A 6,196-nucleotide genomic window follows, 5' to 3' on the forward strand; every position below is an offset into this window, starting at 1 on the left:
CCAATGCCAATATGCGTTTCAGTCAAGTTGAGCTTCCTCGGTTCGCTGTGTTTTCGTTATATACCCGTAATACACCATTTTACTAAGGGTAAATATAATTGCACTAGCACTTCTTTTAGCGCTCCACTTCATCACAGTTTGTCACATTTATAATTTTGAATCATATATTCTATATATTTTAGTGTGGATGCCCTGAGTAAAATAAATTCCGATCGTAATGCATGTTTTTTTTTTATCAAAATCCAGAATATAATATAACGGAATAATAATCAACATTTATTGAAAATATGATATCAATATAATTTAATTCCTTCAACCAGCAAACAATCCGATTTTTTTTTTTTTTTGTCCTTCAAATACCAAGACTAAGTTCATGTTGTGGGTTACGTAAATATTTTAATTTCTGATCCATTTAAGGATTTTATGTCTCTTCCCTAATAAAACAGATTGTGGGAGAATACTCATTCATCTAACCGGCAATCTGCCTAGGATTTCAGAATAAAATGAAAATAAATAATTGTGTATGGCATAAAAATGTAAGATATTAGATTACATTCATTTCGTATTGCTGACAAACATATTTTTTTGGCTATAAAAAAGCATTACATAAGGGCTTATGTAGCGGCAATCAAAGGGATTGTAATCATTTTAATTCAATTCATCTACTGTTCTGTTTATCTAACTTCATGTAATGCTAACTTGTACTAAACAATAGTCTGTATATTTATTTGAAGCGGCACAGCAAGTGGGAAATTAGAAAAATATTTCTGCTCATATATGTGCATACATTTCATTTATTGTATTAGCATACGTTTATGTTGAATGTCCTGGGAACTGGTTCCATCATTTTGTTTTATACTCTCACGGAATGAAATGCAACTAGACTTGACACAAACCAGTTTCTCTTTTGCCAGCAGTAAAGAATAATGAATCTCTAGCACCCAAAATAAGAATTTGCTGAACATTTGGTTCTGGTAAATAAGTGTTTTTGTGGGTTTTTTTTTTTTTACATCAAAAAGCCTAAAAAAGGTAATGTTTTGGTCAAAAGACATAGCACATCACCTCTTTTGACAAAACAAATAATATACACAGGTGTAAACCCCCCATAGGTACCAGTGATATAGTTCAATTTAAGGCCCATATGCATAAATCAACTACTTAGTCCAAGACAGTTTTACCAACTTTGACATATCAGTGTCAATCCAGCCATGGGCACAGGGTCCTGGTGTTAACTGTGGCATTTCAGTATCAATTCAGAATCCCCATCACAGTTTTGACATACCCACGTCAGTTCTGCCACTCCAGGGTTGATTCGGCTACTTCATTCCAGATATCAGTCACGTTGGTTTGAATACAGCATAATTTTCACAAGGTTGTGGTTGCATCCTTCTGGCTCTAATCAACCTTAAATGACGCAAGCGATGTGCATTTTTATAATTTTTGGTGTTCAATACAATGCACTGTGCATACGTTAATGACACATAACTAATGCAAGTGCCTGGCCTCTAAAAAATATTGTAATATCTGATCCAGAGGTTTGTGGAGATCATGATATCCCTTGAACATTTGTGTTACTGTTCCTAATTTCTGCTTTTGACCTGGTTACATTGGTGACTTCAAATTGTTCCTGTTCTCTTTGCTGTGTGTCAGACATGGCTAGTTACTAACCAAGAGTCTGTCTTGTTTCCAGTTAACCAAACCTGGCTAGTTACTGACCACAAGTCTTTCCTGTTTCCAGTATACTAGCCCTGGCTAGTTTTTTACCACAAGTTCCACCAGGTAGGCTGGTATCTGACTCTGTATTTGCCAATTGAGAGGTCAAGAAGAATTAGTATACCGTAGTGGCCTTTGGATTTATCCCTAATTAGATCATTAGTTACTTTAATCAGAGCTTTCTCAATAGAGTGGAGGGGGCGAAAGCCAGACTGAAGAGGGTCAAGGAGAGAGTTGGAATTGAGAAAGGTAACTGATAAGGTGAGATGGGACAGATCAAGTGGTGGGGTGAGAAGAAAGAAGTGCAGCCACCTCCTGTTCAGTAGCTGATAAGAAGGCCTGAAGGATTGAAAAGGCACCTTCAAGTGTGGTTGAGAGAGAGATTATAGCAAAGAGGAGAAAATTATTTCCTTAACTGTTTAATCTTGTCAGGAAAATAGCATGCAAATTTATCGGCTGAGATAGTAGTTTGGGGGGTGAGCACAGCAAATCGAGAGAGAGCTGAAGGTATCAAAGAGACAGCGCTGTATTTACCGGAAGGGTGACAAGGCATTTGCCTTGGTGGCACTTTCAGAGGGGCGGCAAAAAAAAATGCCCCCAATCATGCTGGCAAATGCCTTGCCAGCCTCTTGTCCTGGGGGGCCCAGGAGCTGGCTGTCGATATCTTACTGTAGCCCGGGCAATATTACTTCCAGGTTCGTCGAGGTACGATGTCATCATGTATGTGCAATCATGCTTGGGGTGTCCATCAGACTGTCACACACACAGTTACAGGCAGACAGTCACACACACACCCAGTTACAGGCAGACAGCCACACACACACAATTACAGGCAGACAGAGTCTCTCTCTCTCTCTCTCTCTCCTCGGTGTATTGCAGGTGGAGGCTGCATTAAGCTCCACCCCGCCACTGGATTGGGCCCATCCCCACGTTCCTTCCGTGCGGCCGGTTTTGCAAGATACTTTATTGCTGGTCCCACAGCTCACACAATCCTGGCCCTGGTCATGACACCCCCTACCTGGTGGCACACTGGGTGGACCGCCCCCCTCACCTCCCCCTCCTTAATACGCCACTATAGTCACGTATCTAACTGTGGCACTCTAAGTCAATCTGCTACCTGCAGATATGCTCCCTTTCAACTGAACGTTGCTGGAGGAAGTCTTACCCCTTGCCAGACGTTCTCTATTATAAATTAATCTTGCGTTAGTTCACACGCCAATAATCGCAGACCTCTCTTTGCAGTGGTGTATTCTGGTTTTGAGCTGCCCTAGACATAACAAACTTCGAACACCCGTGCCCCCTTCCAAATTTCTCTTCCTGACAGACACACGCCCTCACTGATGCATGCACTGACATACAGATACAGTCATTGTCACACACACTGTTTAACCAACACACATTTTCACTGAAACCTACACATTCACAGACATACACACTCACTCACTCAGTTACACTCACTCACAGTTACACACACACACACTCACATTTACTGACAGACACGTATTCACCGTCAGACACATACACACTCACTGACAAGAGACACATGCACACTCACTGACAGACACACACACACACACACACTGGGACACACATATACTCACTGACAGATACACACTGACAAACACACATATACAACACTCACTAACAGACACAGATTCTTGATTAGGTTAAGTGTTCTCTGGCTGGGTAATTGGGTATAAAATAGGAACATGAGTTAGCTCATTAGACATTTCCCTGAGGAAGGCAATATCGCCGAAACGTTGGGGTTTCTTAGTGTCTCCTGCTCTCTGGTCAGTATGCCTGTTTTAATATGGGTTTTGGCATCTATATTCTAAGCACTTACTATTGCATGTTTAATTGATTTAATGATATGCTGTTTAATAATTACATGCCTGGACTATTTACTGCACTTTTTTCTATGTTTTCACTTTATAAACAAATAAAAGAGATTTTATGTGCAAATTGATTCTGGTGTGCTTGGGGTGTCTTTATCTATTAGGTTTATGGATCTGGTGGGGGATCGTTTTTTTCCTTTGAGCACCTGGTAACTTTTTTACTTAAAGGACCACTCTAGGCACTCAGACCACTTCAGCTTAATGAAGTGGTCTAGGTGCCAGGTCCCTCTAGGATTAACCCTTTTTTTTTATAAACATAGCAGTTTCAGAGAAACTGCTATGTTTATAAATGGGTTAATCCAGCCTCCAAATCCTCTAGTGGCTGTCTCACTGACAGCTGCTAGAGGCTCTTGCCTGATTCTCACTGTGAAAATCGCAGTGAGAGCACGCAAGCGTCCATAGGAAATCATTGTAAATGCTTTCCTATGAGACCGGCTGAATGCGCGCGCAGCTCTTGCCGCGCATGCGCATTCAGCCGAAAGGGAGGATCGGAGGTGGAGAGGAGGAGGAGCGCTCCCCGCCCAGCGCTGGAATAAAGGTAAGTTTTAACCCCTTCCTCACCATCCAGCCTGGCGGGAGGGGGTCCCTGAGGGTGGGGGCACCCTCAGGGCACTATAGTGCCAGGAAAACGAGTATGTTTTCCTGGCACTATAGTGGTCCTTTAATTAACCCATGCGGTTTGAGCGCTCACTATAACCTTCTATGCAAATATTGTGTGTGACAGTCTGCTTGAAGCTGTGTGTATGACTACCTGTGACTGTGTGTGCCTGCCTGTGACTGTATATGTAACTGTCTGCCTGTGACTGTATTTGTGATTGTCTGCATGTGACTATGTGTGTGTGACTGTCTGCCGATGACTGTTTGTATGACTGTCTGCCTGTGACTGTACATGTGAATGTCTGCATGTGACTATGTGTGTGTGTGTGACTGTTTGCCAGTAACTGTGTGTGTGTGTGTGTGTGTTGGTCTGTATGTCTGCCTGTGACTGTCTGCCTGTGACTGTTGTGTGACTGTCTGTCTGTGACTGTTGTGTGACTGTGTATGACTGTCTGCCTGTTATTGTATATGTGACTGTCTGCCTGTAACTGTGTGCATGACTGTCTGGCTGGGGCTGTGTGTGACTGCCTGTAACTGTCTGTGTGTGACTGTCTGCCTATAACTGTGTATGTGACTGCCTGTGACTGTATGTGTGTCTATCTGTATGTGACTATGTGTGTGTGACTGTCTGTCTATGAGTGTGTGTGTGTGTGTGTATGACTGTCTGCCTGTAACTGTGTGTGACTGTCTGCTTGTAACTGTGTGTGTGTCTTTCTGCCTGTAACTGTGTATGTTGTGGTGCAGGGGATTTGTAGAAGGGGGCAGTACAGGGGCTTGTAGAGGGGAGCAGGACAGGGGTTTTGTAAAAGGTGGTGGGGCAGGACAGAGGTTTTGTAGAAGGGGGTTTGACAATGTTTACAAATTTGTAATTTACATTACATAAATACATTACATAAATACATTATAAAAAAAGAAGAGATTTTAGCCCAGGGTGCCAAATGCTCTAGGTATGCCCCTGCGTGATTCCACCTTGAGGTATATGCAGGGCCGTCTTTAACGCGGGGCAAATGGGGCAGCTGCCCCGGGCCCAGTTACTCAGGGGGGCCCAAAGCAGCTGCCCCGTGGGCCCTGCTGCCCTTTACTATTTTTAGTACACTAGTACACTAAGAAGGCTCACCGGGTGGCCCATGCACTGACGGCCACCCGGTGGGGCTTTGTAAGCAGGAGTCCGGTCGCACGCTGTGTCCCTTTAACAGCACGCCCTGCCCCATGCTTTTCGGCAGCACTGGGAGGAAGTGACGGACGTGCGTCACTTCCTTTCAGTGAAAACATATAGCCGCGCGGGAGAGATCAAGGAGGCAGTGGGGAGGGGGGCTGGGCTGCGAAAGCCAGCCCCTAACTCACAACAGCCTCAGCCACCACTCTGGACACCATGGTAGGCACCCTTCAAGGTTGGAAACAGAAGGTAGGTTAAAAGTATATTGTGTGCATGTGAATGTGTGTCAGTATGTCTGTCAGTGTGTGTGTGTTAGTATTTGTCAGTGTGTGTGTCAGTGTCAGTATGTCTGTCAGTGTGTGTGTGTTAGTATTTGTCAGTGTGTGTGTGTTAGTATTTCAGTGTGTGTGTCAGTATGTCTGTCAGTGTGTGTGTGTTAGTATTTGTCAGTGTGTGTGTGTTTTAGTATTTGTCAGTGTGTGCGTGTGTTAGTATTTGTCAGTGTGTGTCAGTATGTCTGTCAGTTTGTGTGTATGTCCATCACTAGCGCAGTCAGTGGATGTTTCTGTGTGTGTCAATATGTCTGTCAGTATGTGTCAGTATGTCTGTTACTGTGTGTGTCAGCATGTCTGTCAGTATATGTGTGTGTCCGTATGTCTGTCTGTGTGTGTGTTAGTATGTGTGTGTCAATATATCTGTCAGTGAATATATGTATGTCAGTATGTTTGTGTGTACGTATCAGTATGTCAGTGTACATGTTTGTGTAAGTATGTCTTGTACCTCTCTACTTTAGTTCCCCCACTGTGTCATGGTGACTATGTGATTGCCCGCCAGG

This window comes from Pelobates fuscus, chromosome 1, assembly GCF_036172605.1.
Source record: "Pelobates fuscus isolate aPelFus1 chromosome 1, aPelFus1.pri, whole genome shotgun sequence".
NCBI lineage: Eukaryota > Metazoa > Chordata > Amphibia > Anura > Pelobatidae > Pelobates > Pelobates fuscus.